General features: G+C 32.7%; 1 protein-coding gene across 7 annotated transcripts in view; it reads right to left on the bottom strand.

Moving 5' to 3' along the window:
* The window catches only part of LOC135143095 (frizzled-2), a 140,153-nt gene that overhangs the window by 40,990 nt on the left and 79,529 nt on the right, over positions 1-19,634 (bottom strand). For 2 of the 7 annotated variants that reach the window (XM_064074951.1, XM_064074947.1), the window contains exon 1: positions 1,868-2,029. The exons of 3 other annotated variants lie outside the window; for them this stretch is intronic. The gene's annotated coding sequence lies outside the window, so the exon portion shown is untranslated. Of the gene's footprint in view, positions 1-1,731; positions 2,030-19,634 lie in introns of those variants that run through there. 2 more of the 7 variants (XM_064074948.1, XM_064074944.1) reach the window with 1 other exon arrangement.

Genomic DNA, 19,634 nt, shown 5'->3' on the forward strand with positions numbered 1-19,634 from the left:
GATTATGCTTTTTATAACCTTAAAACATCTGCAAGATTTCAAAGCATTCGGTTTTGTAGACGGACAGACAGACGGAAATGGAAGACCTATTTCTTCGTCTTCTAGGGGTCATGAAAGATCGAGAAAACGTAAAAGTAGAGAGTAGGCCGACGGACTCGATTACAATACTTCCTTTGCTTACGCTCGGGAAGTAAAAATATGAATAGAATGATAAATCACAAGTAAAGACTCATCATATTTTGTACATTTTAGATAGGATGTATTCGGCAAAGTTTTTAGGTGACGCCATCAATTTTTTGGAAGGGAGAAGTAAATATATCTTGAATAAAAATTTATCATGCTTATCATAACTGTAAATCACCTGCAAGATTTCAAAGCATTCGGTTTTGCGGATTCCAAATTAAATTGCAAAATGTTGTTTCATAATTTTATTTTTTTTTTTCAAAAAATCTGGACGTTTGAGGTAAAAACTCAATTCGGAGTCGTAAACTACATGTTTAGGACTATATTATTTTATGCAATTTAAAACCCATTTACTATGTACAATTCTGAAGTGACGTCATCACATTATTGGTGGGGATGATTAGACAAATTTTGGTTAGCGTTTTACCATCTACATAATATTCCTAATATAAATACAAAATTTCATAACAATCGATTATTATCAGACAGATAATTAGATTATCTGTCTAATAAAAATCCGGGACGGCAGACAGACTGACAAACAGACGGAAACTGGAGACCTATTTCTTCGTCTTCTAGGGGTCATGAAACATCGAGAAAATGTAAAAGTAGAGAGTCGGCCGACGGACTCGATGACAATACTTCCTTTGCTTACGCTCGGGAAGTAAAAATTAAAAGGTAACTTTTTTAACTTTTATTTTTTCATCTTTTGTTAATTCGAATACTGTAATTTAGGCACTGTGTCCTATTTTTAAAATGGAACTTGAAAAATTTTATTTGAATAATAAGTTAAGTGTTAAGAGTAAACAAAACTTTTTCACTGGTGATTTAAAATTGTTCCTGAAAAACTATAGAATCCTTTTTGTCGATAATTTTAAATTATATAATTTTGCATGGTATTGTCATCTTTTACAAAGATTGAGCAAAAAAACCTGTAGTATGTTTGTGCAATCTTCAGATGCCACAATTTTTTAAGACTTTCTGAAACGAATGTGAACAAAGGTGGTTGAAAAAATCTATTCCGCTGAATTTCCTAAAACTCTGCATGCAAGACTGTGATGTTAATTTATAAGAACTTGGAGAATTTTTATACAAAGTCAAGACGAAAGCTACGAGATACACCGCTGTTGAACACCTCAAAATCGTCATTTTACATTGTGAGGCACAAATATATTTATTCCCTTCATCAAGAATATTTCATACTGTGTGCACTAAATGGATTTGACTGACGCCTATCGACAATTTTATTACACACACGGAGGATGATCAGATGATTAAAATAAAGCAAGCTTGCACCGAATTACTAATTGCGCAAATATACTGATAGCTTATGCTTGTTAAACAGTTCAAATTGTCTATCTTTAAATTGTAGTTTGGTGTTACGTTACGTATTCTGCATTTCATCGCACTTCTAAAAATTATAACGAAGCTATTTTTACATGTTGACCGCTAGATTTACAAAAGAAAGCAAGTGGAAAATAACAATTAGGAATATTATACGCAAGTTGTTAACACATTGTGTTCCTTGAAATTTAGTAAACATTTTACCTTGTTAACAATATCATTTTTTTCGTGTGGGTTGTATATCCTGGGTAACATTCTAAATTTGCACTACACTTGGTAACATTTCAAAATTCAATTCACACAACATAAATCTAGGTGATGTTTAAATTTAAATATTTACACTGTACAATTTCCTGGGTGCTGAAGGATATATTCACGAATATTTATTTTAGTGGTGGTGCGAAAGTTCGTTTAACACTAAATCCACAAAAAATAATTGAACGCACCTACTTCCACAACACTGCTCTACCAACTGAAGAAAATTACTTGTAACACGCATGTGGATGTGGCCACTATTCTTTCCCGTCATGAAGTTCACAACGATGGTGACCGAAATGTGGCGACCCCGAACGATTGACCACAATCAGCGCCGTTTCTATTTTGCGCGTTAAGTTATTGCTAGTGTAATGCGTACTGCTCGCTTTGTTATTCGGAGTGGAACCAGGGGAAAGATTCACCCCCATTTTGCAAACCGAGCGGTCAGAATTAAGAAACAATAACACCGATTGTATGCTTACGTGGAGTTCCTAGTTTTCTTGAAGGAAATGAGCTATAAAAGCAGTTGCTTCGCCACATTCTTTTTTTTTTTATAGTTATTGACAGGTTTTTTTTCTTAAAATCGTGGGGTAACTGCAATGGTTGACACAAGCAATTTGACTCCTGTAGATGAAAATTCTAGGAACGGTTTTTTGGGGACTTTTAAGCACACACACACCTACTCTTTGCATTAGGATATAACTTATTTTGAACTGATCTAGTTTTTCATCAAATTGGACGGGGCTTTCATTATTACCACAGCAATAATAGTTTTCCTACTCAATTTTATTATCTAATACACTCGTTGATTTTTTTTTTAATTAAAGTATTATGTCGCTTGAAAGAAAAAATGTTTATACAGGGTGTTATTGAAAGGTACGTACAAAAAAATTGACAATTCTTCGCGAAGTCTAAGAAGCCTGAAAAACTTATTTTGTGTTTTTAAAATTATAAGGGGAAAATTAACCCCTATCCAACCTTTTTAGACGCTACTGAATGATAAATAGGTAAAATTAATTTATTTTAGTAAATACTAGCAACTGTTACAATAATGAAAAAATAAGAGACCCCTTTGTTGGTATAGAAACGAAAGATGACCTTTTTATCAGAGGGGTACAACGAATTTGGACATAATTTTTAATAATTTTTATCTCTAAAAGGAGAACACTTTTACCTGATTTTTTTTTTAATTTAGTACCCATACTTCGACAGCAATTGCCGATTTTATTTTGTACGTACCTTTCAATAACACCCTGTATAAAGTTGTATTTTTACAATCAAAATTTAAATAAGTCATAAAAATTGTTGAAAGTAGCCTCCATCTCTTAAATGCAGTTTTGTAGATGTATTGCGATATATGAATCATCTATAGACACTTGTGTACACTGAGAGGGTGACAAAAATCACAATCAAAGACAGGTATGGATTTTTTTGCCTCTAATAGAATTTTGTCTTATTGGTTTACTATCAATTTTAAATTTTGAGTTGAATATGCAACGATAAAAGACAAACATTCGAAAATCTATTACCGTCTTTGATTGTATTACACGAGTACCTATTGATAACCTTTTTACTTCCCGAGCGTAAGCTAAGGTAGTACTGTAGTCGAGTCCATGGGCGACTGGCTACTTTTATGTTTTCTCGACACTTGATGACCCCTAGGGTACGAAAAAATAGATCTCCGTTTTCGTGTAGATGGTAAAACACTAACCAAAATTTGGCGAATCATCCACACCAACAACGGAATGACGTCATCTCCAAAATTTACGATAGTAAATCTGGTTTAAATTTTAGGTAATAATATAGCTTAGCCGTAGAAATCGTTGAAGCAACTACAACTGCTTCCTTTAAAAACAAACTGGGTATATATTTGTACCAGTCATCTTAACACCCATCTGACACCGGAACTCTTCCTATGTGAGAAGCAGTAATAAATTGTAGTTGCTGTAAAATTGTTTTCGGCGGATGGGCATAATAGGCTCTGCCTCTGCCCAACGTTTTCAATAATAATAATAATAATAATAACAAAATTTTGTGACGTCATCAACATTCTTCCAAAGACCCGTGTATCACTTTGGATAGGTGCAGTTTAATACTAATGATAACAGTATTGTATTCCCAAATTTTCAGGAAAATAAAGTGGGCCGTTACCGATTTAATCAATAAAATAAATTAACTCATTCATTAATTTTTATAAGTCAGCCTGTATAAGAAATTTAAAAACTTTCAATGCAATGATATAATCATATTTTGTACATTGTGGACAGAATTTATTCGGCAACTTTTTGAGAAAGATAAAGAGATATTTTTATATATCAAATTAACCATGCTTACGATAAGTTTAAAACACCTACATGATTTCACAGCAATCGGTTGTGGTGTTCGTAATTTAATCAATAAAATAAATTTACTCTCATTTTTTTAATCACCCTGTATAAGTAATTCTAAAAATTATGAGTGCATTGATAAACCACAAGTAAAAAGTCATAATATATATTTTGTATATTTCAGAGAGCATTATTCGAAAAAATGTTGAGACGACATCGTCAATTTTTTGGGACGGGGTAAACGAATAAATGACAAGAACTACACCGTTGCATCTGCATTCGGATAGAATGGTAGAACAACCGTTGAATCGTACTATGGTAGAACATTTTTCGAAGGTGGTGGCCGAACATCAGAGAAATTGGGATCGACACCTTCCACTTTTCCTATACTGGCTTATCGTTCAGGCTGTCCATGACACGGCGGGTCAGACACAAGCGCCCATAGTTTTCGGAAGAGAACTTCGTCTATTTTGTGACACCCTATTCAGCTTTCCAATTGAAGAACCAAGTCAGTGACCTGAAAAAAAAGCTGCTGAGCCTTCACGAAATGGTATGCCACAAGATTCGGGCGGGAAGTGATAGAAAGAAAACACCCTCACTCAGTAGAATTCTAGGTAGGGGGTTTGGTATGGCTTTATAACGTCCGAAGAAGAAAACGTCGTTGTCACCAGCACGTTGGGAAGGTCCATATACTGTCGTGTTGAGGATCACCGATGTCGTTCACAGGATTCGACGATGGTCGAAGGTAAAAATGAAGATTGTTCATTTAGACCGCCTCATTAAAAATAACAGTGACGCTGAAGACGTTCCTGATCACGACGATCAGAATCAAGAAGAGGCAGTGACACGAAATAAACTCGTAGTCCGCCCCAGTACCCTGTGGGTACCTTGCCGAGATGACCGCTGATTCATCGTCGCCGACAGGGGTGTTCGAATAAAGAAAAGCCCAGACGTGGTTCTCTGGAAGCATAGAAATAATATTATATGGAAGTAACTTAGAGAGAGACGCGCGTTGCCAACACAGTGGGACAGAGATAGGGCTCTCTGGGTGGCAAAACATTGACGCGAAACTGCAGAGCACTGTGTTTCTGGCGGTTTCTTTCGTGTTGTCGCATGGTGTTTAAAGGTGTATTTTTGCAAATTTACGTTTTTTAGGCTCAAGTTACCTTATTTAAATGACTACAGTCTTCTTAAGTTGTATTTTATCGGACTATTTGTTAAACATCGTGAAATCGTGTTGTGCGTATAATTGCAAAGAACGTGCAAAGAAAGCAATCCTGTTTCATTTCATAGGTAATAATCACATATAGAGACGAAGGATTTCGTAATTATAATTTAAAAAATTTGTTAGATTCCCTAAACATTCCGAGTTACGAAAAAAATGGATTGTTGCTACAAAAAGAGGGATTTTGATATCTATTGATTATTGTTTTAGTTATTTGTACGTGGATTTAGAAAATAGATTTTACTAGAAAATTCCACCCACTTAAATATGTTTAATTTAATTAGGCACCCTGTCACTTTTATCGAAAGTTTAATTAATTTTATCCTAAAAATTTCAGATTTACCAGTGAACATACACTACAAGATTAGTTAACTTGTAGAAGATTATTGTATTAACTGAATTCGTAATATATTGTAGATTCTGTATACATTTCATTTTATTAAAAGACTATCTCCATCACTTAACATGATTTTTGTTGTTTCATATTACACATAATTTTAATGTAAACTGTAAAAATATAGTTTTCATTAACAAATGTTTGTGATAATTGATTGTTTGAACAAATTCGTAAGAAAACGTATTAATTCCCGTTCAAATGAAGCGTTTTTTGCCACCCAGCACGTGCTACGTGGTCAGCCGTCCTTTTCCCACTGATGCATAACAACTCTTGCTATTTCTTTCTTGTGTTGATTACACTCGCTCGCGTATGGAAACGTATACAAGGCTCCATCCACTCCTTTATTAGATCAATGTCTGGAAGTCTCGGTGCTCAAGAACGGCCTCGAAGCAGCGATCGCAAACTCTTCAGAAGCGGCGCGTGGCCGTTTAAATAGGGATCACCCTCGGGATCAAACAGTCTAGTCAAGTCCAATCCAGTCGATTAATGTGTAGAAAGTTAAGTTGAGTCGGAATTATTCCCTGATCATTAACTCTTTACAGTTAGTTGTTTGTTTTAAATAAGATTTGTACAATGACAAACAAATATTCGTGTATATCCCATTAAATTTTTTGTGTCATTCATAAAAGTTCAGAAGTTTATAAGATTCTTATTAATTCCAGTAAATGTTGACGTATATTACCTTCATCTTAGATTCTGAGTCAATTGATCCATTTGTTAAAAATTTTTGAAACTTAAACAATAAGTTAAGGTATAGTTTTGGAAATTTCATTCTACCCTATAAAATTTGATTGACAATAACGTGACGGACAGTAGTACAATAGTAAGAAATATTTCTGGCTCACACCAGTTCATCCGAATTTGTCGAGCAACATTTAGCATGTAGTTCTACTCATAAAATAATGGTCGTTTTCGTTCCTGAGTAACGATGGTCTCTGTTCGGACCTGGATTATTCTGTTTTCTAACATCTGGGGATTACCGGCACGCGACAACTTAAATACTACTGTCCGTCTCGTTATTGCCAATAAAATTTTATAGGGTAGAATAAAATTTCCAAAATTATACCTCAACACTAACAATTAAAACGCCAGTAAAAGAAATTTGTCTAAAGTTATTTGGAGAGTACTTCTCTCGTCCCTTGTGTACAATTCTACAAATTCTGCTTCAGCGAAAAATAATAAAATTTTATTTTGCGATTTTTCTTTTTTATGGCAAAATAAAGATATGTGTGGACTGTTAAAGTACAAACAAAGTAAAATGCCATGCCTATGTTTCGAGCGAGTTTTTCCACAACAAAATTTTGTGAAAAACTTTTTAGGGAGGATGCGTACATATATCAATTTAAATAGATTCAGTTTATTACTAATAATAACAGTACTTTCGAAATTTTCGGGAAAATGGGATGAACCCTTCTTGATTTTAACAATAAAATAAATTGTTTCATTCTTTAATTTTTTGTTTAATCACCTTGTATTATCAATTCTAAAAAATATTAATTTCATTGATAAACCGCAAGTAGTATAGAATCACAAGTTTATGTGCGGTGGAAACAAATAAATTTTGATTAGAAACTTACCATGCTTAATAAACTTAAACTTTACAATTTCTATGTTAAAAGTGTAAAATGTTGATGTCTAGGGTAAAAAATCAAGGCTGATGCATAAAGCACAAGTATGAGAGTATGTTATTTTATTAAATTAAATAGCATTTACAATGCAAAATTTTCAAGTGCCATCACCAAATTGTTTGGTAGGGATGACTAGATAAATTTTTGGTTAGCCGTTAGTTTTTTCTCATCTACACAATATTTCTAAAGTACATATATAACTACACAACAATTAGTCCAGTAGCTTCGAAGAGTATCTAATAAAATCGATACAGACGACAGGCAGACAGATACATAGACAGACTGGGGTCACGAAACGTCGAGAAAACATAGAAGTAGCCATTCGCCTGATGGATCCTATTTCAATATGTACTTTCTTCACTTACTCCCGGGAAGTAAAAACACTATTATATTTATCGAGTTTTTGCGGACACTACGTTTTTGGAAAAATAAATCTCGCACTGTAAATATTAACACATAATTACAAACGTTACAAAACAAATATCACAAAACACATTTTATTCATGATTTCTTATAAAACTTCATAAATTGAAATTATAATTAGTGGACCATCATTTTCCAGCAATGAATTTGTATTACGTTGGCTTCAAATTAAGAAAGTTTCTCTTTAGGATGTTACAAAAGTATGTATAAAAAAATATATCCTTAAAGGACTACAAATCGCTTTAATAATATCATTGAAATTATAATATGAAACCAATACTATGTACGAGAGATTTTAGTTTATTTTAGGTCAATTTGTCTCCTAGTGAGATATATTTAAAAAATCTTTTACTTGTGCATAAGAGACAAACACACTAGCATTACTAAACACACAGCACACAGTGTAACGTGGAAGTGTTTTAATTATATGTGAAATAGATAATAAAATAATTAATAATAATTGAATACGGCGAAGAAAAAAAAAAAAAGAATAGATAAAACATGTCACTCTTTAAGATCAGATAAAAGGGAAGTGTTGGGTTATGAATTATGATGGCCGACAACGAAATACGTGGGACTATTTTAACTGTCACTGTAGAAGATTGACGTATTTAACCATTGTTATCGCATCATCTTCTTTATCCAAGACAGTTCTACCTGCCTTGTCCCATCGGGTTCAACGTAAAATCAACATAAACACGTCGAGACTGCAGTTTGTTATTACAGCTCTGTTATTCATACTTAACACTGTATTTGATAAATAAAAATAGCAACTAATGTTTCCAAAAAATAAGCAAGATTATTTTTGAATTGGGAAGTTTAATATACATAATACTGTTTTCTTCACGAAACGAGAAAACGTCTAAATTTTGATAAACGATTTACAATGCTTACGATAATCTTAAAACTTTGGCAAGATTTTAGAGCACTCGGTTTAGCAGTTTCAAAGTTAAATTGCAAAATGTTGTTCCACATTTTTTATTTTTTCTAGATGTGTAAAGTAAAAACTCGACACGGATTCATAAACAAGAAGTGCAGGAGAATGTTATTTTATAAAATTTAAAAAACATTACTGATTGAAAATTTTAAAGATGATGACTACATATAATTGTTGATGGCGATGATTAAACAAATTTTGGTTAGCATTTCACCATCTATACCATATTCCTAACATACCAGTGAAGGCTCGTTCATGGGATCAATTGGTCAATGACCACCCACAAAATATAAACTTGAAAACTGAATAAAATATATTATAATGTATGTTCGATTCCATACTGGCGTAGAATGTTAAGTTATGGTGAACAGCAATCAGTCAATTTTGAAATATTATTAATTTATTTTAGTGGTACTGGGTTCGGGGTCGTTACACCCCAGGGGTGACTGAGGAAGGGGTGCGACTGACAATTTAGCTTTGAAACTACAAAACCGAATGCTGTGAAATCTTGCAAATGTTTTAAAATTTTTGTAAGCATGTTAAATCATTAGTCAAAATGTATCTGTACTTTTAACCTCAGACGCTAGGGGTTATTGAAAAAAATTAAATTCACAAAATTAAGTTTAAATTTTAAAAACATATTCATGTTTTAGGAGGGTGAACCAACAAATTTTATCATCTTCGCCACTATAATATTCGTAAAAATGTTTGCTGCTTATTTATAAGTTATAAGTTATAATTTACTAGGATAATTAAATCTTGGACATCACAAAATATTGTATGTCTTTTGTGTTCAGTGAAATGAGTTTTATGCAAAAGTTAATATTTTTATTTTTCACGACTTACTCAATTCATACAAATAGTGGAACACATTTGAGTACCACTTACTTAGTCTTAATAAATTACGGCCCATCATACGTTTGACATAGTACCTACTACATAAGTTTATCTTTTTGTTAAAGTATATTCGTGAAACGAAAGAAAGTTAGCAAAGTTAGCTAGTGTCATGAAAACAGGTAGGTATTTAAACTATCTCGAAAGAAAAAACGGAATGTGAGAACAGACAATAAATCTAAAAAAATAATGCCCTTCTAGTAAACGTTAACAACAGTGTACGAAAGCCTGACAACTTCCTTTTAATTAAATGAACGAATCTTTTACGTTCAAATTGCAGTGATGTTAAGAAAATAGAGTAGAACAAAATTTTTACCGCAAAACGAGACCTGTTACGTACAAATTATAAGAGCAAGTTATTGCTTGTGGTAAAAAATTTGTGTGATTTACGAAATTAGTGGGGCAATAGGTAGTCGATCCTTCATTTATATATGTTGTTCTCACATATTAATCAGTATTACTGGAGCATACTAAACCATTAACATTTTTGGTTGATAAGGAGCACTTTGGAGCCAAAGTGAATACAAAGGCTAAAAGCAGGACAATAGTTGTTTTCTTAAAGCATTTTTCTGACGTATTTATGGAGATGTCACGCTGGCAACTGAGCAACCGTATATCATTGGTGGGCCCATAAATTACCGCAGTCCGAATACAACGTTCCAAAAGACTTCACAACATTTGCTCTTACTAAAAGCGCCAAAAACCTGAGTGTCAACTTGGTGTCACAAAATGGGTAATGCATATATTTGTTTTAATTCCACAGTACGCTATTGCCATTCATTGTCTTACAACTGAATGTATTTTACTACTAAATGCGTTTGTTATTAATTATTTATTTATAAAAGAAATGTTGTCTTCAACAAATAGAGAGTATAAAATTATTTTAAATATTCTTTAAAAACATTTCAATACGCATGGTCGACGTACAGTGGTTAAACAAGTTACGTTACTTACAGGTTAAGTCAAAGTCTTTATTACTTCCCAAGGGTAAGCAAAAGAAAGTATTGTAATCGAATCCATCGGGCAATAACTCGGCTCTTGCCAGAAAAAAAAAACAAAAATAAAATATATGACAGAAATCGAATATCATGTGTAAGTTTCCGTATTAAATATTAACTGAGTAGTAATTACACAGGCCTGCGAAATATAACTTTTAATTTCCCTTTTAACTAATATTGTTTTTTTTTTAGGTATTTATGTATGCTGAATTAAAATATAACTCTAGTTTTTTTGTAGCACATCGAGATTTATTTTTATGTAGGCCTAAATATTCATAGTTTCTCAAACAATTTTTCTGAAAAAATAAAATATAAAGAATATAAAATTGAATGTTTATTTATTAAATGAACTAAATTAGTTATAAACAAGACTTAAAAAAAAAAACAAATAAATCAAGAAGCTTCTTTTTTTCTGTCTTCAAAGCTCTGATTCAAGCGTTTTCTCTTGTATTCACGATAGGATATGTTATTGCTGTTACATTTTTCGCATTATATCATTTTATATTTGAACAGCAAAAGTAACAATCGTCTGTATGATTTTGTGGCTCCATCCAAATCATTGGTGTCAGCAAACTTATCTGAAGAATTAACCCATTTCCGAGAAGACATTAGTAATTTTTGTTTAAATTCAGGGTAGTAAGCGCATAGTCGACACAAATAACTCTTACTAAGCTGAACACGAAATGAAATATCAACACCATTATCCATACATATTATTACCACAAAATCTAGAAGTTAATTTTTATAGTACTAAGAACAAAACTGAAAAAAATATTTTTTGCAGAAACTGTACGTGATAGAAATTTTTGCAATTTTTTTTTATACATGAGTATCTAAGACCTACCGAAATTACTACTTTATTTTGTTGGGGGAAAACCATCGCAGGCCTGTGTTATTAATCAATCAGTTTGCAAATGCAACTGACAAAAAATGTTCCTAAAATTAATAAAATATAGGAAGTAAGAAAGGATGCCGGCATAAATTTAATTTCACGCATGTGATATGCATTTTATAATAATTAAATACCCCTGTTTAATAATAATGTGCATTAATATATAAATTAATTCAAAACTTCAGTGTACAATTTTTTTCTTCCTGAGCGTAAACTACCGCTTTCCGTCTGTCCGTCTGTCCGTCTGTCTGTCTGTCTGTCTGTTTGTCTGTTTGTCTGTTTGTCTGTTTGTCTGTTTGTCTGTTTCCACGTAATCTCCGAAACTGCTGCACTGATTGTTGTCAAATTTCGTATTTCATTTTTTAATTTTTTAGATTAGGACTATCATACAGGTGATTAAACGCTAACTAAAATTTGGCTAATCTACCCCACCATCCATGGAATGACGTCATCTCCAAAATTTATGATAGTAAGTTTTTTTAAAATTTTATAAAATAAGATACTACTGCAGTAGTGTTTCAATCTGCGTTGAATTCTAGAATCTAGAATTTTTGGAAAAAAATTCAAAACTGTATAACAAATATTTTTCAATTTAGTTGAAAAACTGCGAAACCGAATGCTCTGAAATCTTGTAAATATTTTAAAGTTATCGTAATCGTGGCAAATCGTTAAGCAAAATTTATTCGTTTATCCCCTCCAAAAAAATTGATGACGTCATTTCAAAATGTTGCTAATACTTTCTTTCTGAAATATAGAAAATATTATGAGTCTAAACTTGTGATTTATCAACGCACTCATAATTTTTAGTTATTAATTTTTTTGTCTGATTAAAAAAATTGATGAAAAAGTCAATTTATATTACTGATTAAATCAGGAACTGCACAATCGAATGCTTTGAAAATTTGCAGACGGTTTGAACTTATCGTGAGCATGGTAAATTTGAATTCATAACATATCTGTTTATGTCCCCCAAAAAGTTGATGACATCATTTCAATAAATTGGTCGAAAGTTGTTTCGACAGAACTTCCCTCGCACCTAAAGTACAATGAAACATATCCAGCATTTTCGAAAAACTGTAAAATTTGATTTTTTATGAGAACCCTTAAAGTAAATGTAAAAAAAGAACTTTACACAATTTTGTGATGACGTCATCAACATTTTTGTCAGGACACTATATCAGCTTGGATTGGTGCAGTGTAATACTAAAAATAACAGTACTGTATTTCCAAAATTTTCTGAGAAATGGAGTGAGCCGTTTCTGGTTTAATCAATAAAATAAATTGACTCATTCATTAATTTTTTTGAACCACCTGTATAAGCAAATCGAAAAAATATTACTGCAGTGATAAATCACAAGTATAGACTCATCATATTTTGCACATTTTAGATAGGGTTTATTCGGTAAAATTTTGAAATTCTTTGGAAATTTATCATGCTTATCATAACTTTAAAACATTTGCAAGATTTGAAAGCACTCGGTTTTGTAGACTCAAAATTAAATAGCAAAATAATGTTTTATAATTTTTATTTATTTTTTTTTCAAAAATCTAGACGTTTTGGATAAAAACTCAACACGGAGTCATAAACTACAAGTTTAGGGCTATGTTATTTTATACAATTTAAAATCCATTTACTATGTACAATTTTGAAGGGATGTCATCACATTATTGGTGGGGATGATTAGACAAAGTTTGGTTATCGTTTTACCATCTACATGATATTCTTATTATACCTACAAAATTTGACAACAATCGGTCCGGCGGTTGTGAGATCATCTGTCTAATAAAAATCCGAAGACGGCAGACAGACAGACAAACAGACAGACAGACAAACAGACAGACACGCAGACAGAGAGACGGGAAAAGAATACCTATTTCTTCGTACCCTAGGTGTGATGGAAAGTCGATAAACTTAGGGAGTCGGCCGATGGACCCAATTATAAGACTTGGCTTACATTGGGATAGTTAAAAATGAATAGTGTAATTTATTTTATTGATTAAATCAAGAACCGCTCCCTCTATTTTCCCGATAATTTGAGTATGTAGTACTGTTATATTAGTATTACATTACATTTATTTAAATTGATACAAAATCTTTCAATGGAAAAACTCACTTCAAACATAGGCATAGCATGTTTCTTAATCTATAATTCAACAGTCCACACATATATTTTTTTAACTTACAGGGGTTATCATAAAAAATAAACAAATGTAAAGTTTATCAGTTTTCGAAGAAACCGTATTGGTTTGCTTGTACTTCGAAGGCGAGGGAAATTCTGTCTAAATAAATTTCGACCAATTTTTAGGCGTGGAACTTCTCGTAAATAATCTTGTATAATTTGATGCTGGCATTTTGCGCACTCCATTTTTTGGAAGTGTTTGGTTACCAACTAAATACATATAAAAAAATTGGTCTAAAGAGTTTAGACAGTACTTCCCTCGCTGTCGGAAACTTGACGACTGCATGGCTATTGTGTTTTTTTCTCATTACATTTTTGTAGTGGGAATTTAAAAAAAATTGCGATGACGTCATCAACATTTTTGCAAGGACACGTATATCAGTTGGGATAGATGTAGTGTAATACTAAGAATAAAATTATTGTATTCCCAAATTTTCGGGAAAATGAATTGGGTCGTTTTGAATATTGATTTTTTATAATCAATAAAATAACGAAACAATTTACTCACGTATACGGCAACTGAAAATCGTTTATGTATAAACATTCTTAATTTAAGATGACAAGCGTAACAGCATACGTGAAAGTCAAACAGAGAAACTGTAAACAAAACGACCATCGGTTTTATTGCTTCGACTTCCGCTTATTATATAAAACATTGGGTTTTATTTTAATTCTTGACGGTGAAATTCACAATTGGTTGATTATAAACATGTCTATTTCACATTCGCGGAACCAAGTGATCGCATAAAACAAATGCAGGTCTGTAATGTTAAAGTCGATGTAAATAAGCGATGCTACCCTTATGTTTCAACCGAGTTTTTCCTTTAACAAATTTTGTGTCTACCAAATTGGGTTGGTTGGGGTGTAATACTAATAATAAGTGTTGCCTTTAATTTAATCAATAAAATAAATTGACTTCATTAATTTTTTTGAACCACCTCTTAAGAAAATCTAAAAAATATGAATGGAATGATAAATCACAAGTACAAACTCATCATATTTTTTGCATTTTAGATAGGATTTATTCAGCAAAATTTAAGGGTGACGTCATCAATTTTTTTAGGAGGGATGAACAAATACATTTTGAACAAAAGTTTACCATGCTTATAATATATTACTTATAAAATATTCCCAAGATTTCAAAGCATTCGGTTTTGTAATTCCTGATTAAATCGATAAAATAAATTCACGCCTTCATTAATTTTTTTGAGTCACCCTGCATATGCAAATCCAAAAATATGAATGGAATGATAAATCACAAGTACAAACTCATCATATTTTGTACATTTTAGATACGATTTATTCGGCAAACTTTTGAGCTGACGTCATCAGTTTTTTGTAGAAGGTAACCAAATATATTTTGACTAAAAATTTATTATGCTCTTTATAACCTTAAAACATCTGCAAGATTTCAAAGCATTCGGTTTTGTAGTTCCTGATTAAATCAATAAAATTAATTTACGCATTCATTAATTTTTTTGAGTCACCCTGTATATGCAAATCGAAAAAATTTGAATGGAATGATAAATCACAAGAAGAGACTCACCATATTTTGTACATTTTAGATAGGATTTATTCAGCAAAATTTTGTGGTGACGTCATAAATTTTTTAGGGGGAACGACCAAATACATTTTGATCAAAAATTTACCATGCTTATGATAATTTTAAAATATCTTCAAGATTTCGAAGCATTCGGTTTTGTAGTTCCTGAGTAAATCAGTAAAATAAATTTACGCTTTCATTTATTTTCTTGAATCAACCTGTATATGCTAATTTTGGTTAGCGTTTTACCATCTACATGATATTCTTAATATAAGTACAAAATTTCACAACAATCGGTCGAGTACTTTCGGAGATTATCTGTCTAATAAAAATCCGGGGGCAGACGGACAGACGGACAGACGGACGGACAGACGGACGGACGGACGGACGGACGGACAGACGGACGGACAGACGGACGGACAGACGGACAGACGGACAGACAGACAGATAGACGGAAATGGGAGACCTATTTCTTCGTCTTCTAGGGGTCATGAAAGATCGAGAAAACGTAAAAGTAGAGAGCCGGCCGACGGACTTAAAGTCACTAGATCTACTATTACTTTTAGAAAGTACGGCAAACTGCCTGTGGTCGGAATTCGACAGAGAGGAACCTAACCTATGTGTTAAACAAAGATAGCGCGAGGCTAGTAATTTTCGCTATCTGTCAACGAAAGTTTGATGTGTTTACGATTTGAGGTTACGACAGACTGTACTAGAATTATTGAGTTAACGGACCGGAAAGAACACTATTCCAGTCCCAAAGTAACTCCAGCCCTATTCAACGAGAAAGTGTCACCGGTAACCAGCAAACAGTCGTGGAAGACGTGTTACCACCAAGGCAATTGACGGCCAAATGACAGTAACAGGATCGCCATACTGGAAGCAAAAAATACCTGCTGTCGAAAAGACGGAGCATAACAAGGACACAGATATATTTCTATTTCATAAAAGTTACTAATTGCCACACATTTCAAGATCGAGTCACATTAGACGGACTCGATTACAATACTTCCTTTGCTTACGCTCGGGAAGTAAAAATACATTCAGGTAATAGCTAATAATAATAATAACTGGACTCGACTGGAGTAAAAAATGAGAATGATTAAATCTAAAATAAACGTTTCCGTTTTATATTCACTTCTATAAAATGAAATTTATCTCACATTTTGTAGAGTGAAATTGAGTATTTGAGAAAATTAAACTAATTGCTTTAGTCTAAATACAAGACGTTGTTTAAATTTAAATTCGTAGGCGTTTGTGTACAAAGATTATTTTTGCACGGATTTTTATTGGGACACGCAAACTTGTTTGGGAAAGTTGTCTGCCAGTGCAGTAAACATGGTTATAAATGGGGCTATCATAACTTCTCTCACAATATTTGACTTTCAAATTGCTTCTATTATTTGAAAAAGTTTTCGAATATTTTACAGAGATAATGTGATGTAACATACAGCCAACCGTTCACTGGCAACACAAGTTTACTTTAAAATAATATACTTACTCAAACGGTAACAAAAATATATAAAAAAAATTAACAGCATATCAAATACCTATAGTCTGTAAACGTTTGTGATTTTTTTGTCAGGTTGGTAACCTATTTAAAATTTTATGATGCTTGACCTGACTGTCAAAGTGACATTTATCTCAGCTGTCATCGTCTCAAGCTCAACCAATCAGCACGTTTGTTAGGCGTGCTCATTTCATAATTGTCAAATGTGAGCTGACGTATTAGCACGATTGCCAATGATTCATAATTGCCAACACAAAAATTTGCTTCAATCACTGATAGTCACGCGGTATTTAATACCTACATTTTAGAAGTGTAAAGTGTACAGGGTGAATATTATAATAACGGGATCCTGACCAACTTTCAGTGCAACCCAAAATACATTAATTTATCACTTATTGCTAAATTCCAAAATAAACAGATACGTTTTTAGTCTAGTATCTTTATTTTTTGAGCTATGTAATTATGGGCATCATTTTTCCAATTTAAAATCGGTTTAGAATATCAAGTTGAATGATTAATAATTCTCCATAAAATGTTAGTAATATCAGTCTAAATAAATTAATCTAATTCGTCTACAAACTCAAATCCTGAGTCATCCGAATTTGTTTCTGCCAATTTTATAACCACGGGTAGAATCTTGTCCCCAAGTAAAGTTCTCGTTAACTTCCTCGAGTCCTCATGGAATTAGCTTTTCACAGTGCAAATCATTTTTTCTCCAACAGCTTGAAGTGCACGGCGGTATGACTTTCAGCCATAAATTGCGAACTATCTTGTGCTGCGCTGCACCCATGCCAACCCCGTAGGATAGTACTGGCAATGCTACGGTGGAAGGTAAATCAGCTCATATCCCCTAAACCCTAATAATGTGACAAATATTTTTGGCATTTTAAAAATTTCGCGCCACCTCTTAAAAGGCCGCCAACCGTTAAGTTTTAGTGATTACAAGAATGCATCCGAATAACAAAAAAGTTACTGTTAGTCATTCCTAGAGATCTGGACTCCCTAATAGATACAGTTCTATGCAATGTCTAGTCGATATCATCATAATCAATAATTATAGTTTGCAAATATGCCTCAGCATTTAATTCTCCTCACAAATGTTCACATTGGAAGACGATTGGTTAATTTGAGTTGTTCCGATAATTACAATTTAAACAAAAGTGTAGTTTTAAGACTAATAAACACTGGGAACAGGACCAATCGGTATTACGAAAAGTTGGTTCAAGCAGAGCTAAAAGAAGATGATGCTCGTTTAAATCATTTAAGAGCAAATCCTTTTGATTCTGCGAGATAACTGTAACATATTTAGACCACAAACTGTTGATAATTATCTAAGTGAATTCAAATTTGTTGCGAAGAAATCAATGAAATTTGATCGAGTCACTACTAAATGGACTAGCTCAAGTCATTGCCCAAAACGGAGCTATGACCAAATATTAGTTTTAAATTATTGTCAGCACTACTTATGTTATTTGAAATCACAATTTTTTCCAAGCGTACCTGTAATAAATTTTTATGTGTCAACTTTACTCTTATTTTGTCTTAGTTCTTGAAATAATAAAGCTACGTGTAATTACAAGTTTCTTTAATATCTTTAAACAAATTCTGCTTATGGTTATTAGTTCAAAATTATATAGACAACCAACACCACTATTTTAGGCCAATTCACAATAGCAAAAATGATTAGAAAATGAATATAAGAGTTGTACGCTTTTTCATTGAATACGACTGTAGACCCGTTTACTTTTTTCTAAAAGACGTCAATCGGAATTTCAGACAAGTGAAATATTAAAAAACTACCAACATATTACTTGAAACAAATACAATGTTATATTATATATACATATACAAAGTAAAATTAAATAGCTTAGGTACTGTTCAAAATGCCTTCCTTCGTGCGCAACAGAAATTTCGATGCGATTTATAAACAAGACAACAGGACATGGGCCAGTGTCTCAGGAGTTATTGCAGCACATGCATTTCCAATTCTGATTTTTAAATCTTCGCAATTATAGATAGATAAATGTAGATATAGATAAACTTGTTTTTTTACTACACCCCAGAGGAAGAAAGCTAAAGATGTCAAGTCGGGACTACGAAGGGGCCATGCGTTCACATTGCCTCTGCCAATCCATTTATTTGCAAGCACCTCATCAAGATAATCATTACCGACTCTGCAACAGTGAAGTTGTTTCCCGTCCTGCTGAAACCACAATTCTTGTCTGAAGGTGAAAGGAACATTTTCTAATAACCAATATTTTCCAAAAATTGCCGATACCTGTGTCGTGTTAAGTTGTCTTAAAAAAAGTATAAACCAATAACGTAATCTCCAATAATACCAGCCCACACATTTACCGAATAAACATTTTGAAAATCTCATGAATGTCGCCTAGCGGGATATCTTCTTACGTAAAGATTTGCTACTGCAACAGTATTTTTTCTTCATTCTCCAAAAATTAAGATTGTATCAAATTTTCATCGTTAGTGTATCTAACCCGTATCTTTTTGCAAAGATTAGAAATTTCTGTAAGCTCAAAATTGACAATATAGTTATTGTAAAAGTCAAAATTAACTACCAGGTAACTATATTAACTGAAAGAGTAAAATATGAAATATGTATTTTGTCTTGCACTGACAGTTGGTCAGGGTTCCGTTATTATAATACTCACCCTGTATACATTTCTGTCTCTTTTTACTTTCTGAACGTAAGCTAAAAGGATATGCCTCCCGTTTCCCTCTGTCTGTTGCCTGTCCATTTGCAGACTATAAAGTTTGTGTTGATTTTTATTTCCTGAGCGTAAGCTAAGGAAATGTAGTACTCGAGTCCATCGGGCGACTTATCAGTTTCATATTTTCTCGTTGTTTCATGACCCTTAGGTTACGAAAAAGCTCAACGGT

This window comes from Zophobas morio, unplaced genomic scaffold, assembly GCF_036711695.1.
Source record: "Zophobas morio isolate AGI-343-1 ecotype UQ-CSIRO unplaced genomic scaffold, CSIRO_AGI_Zmor_V1 ptg000058l, whole genome shotgun sequence".
In the NCBI taxonomy this organism is placed as follows: domain Eukaryota; kingdom Metazoa; phylum Arthropoda; class Insecta; order Coleoptera; family Tenebrionidae; genus Zophobas; species Zophobas morio.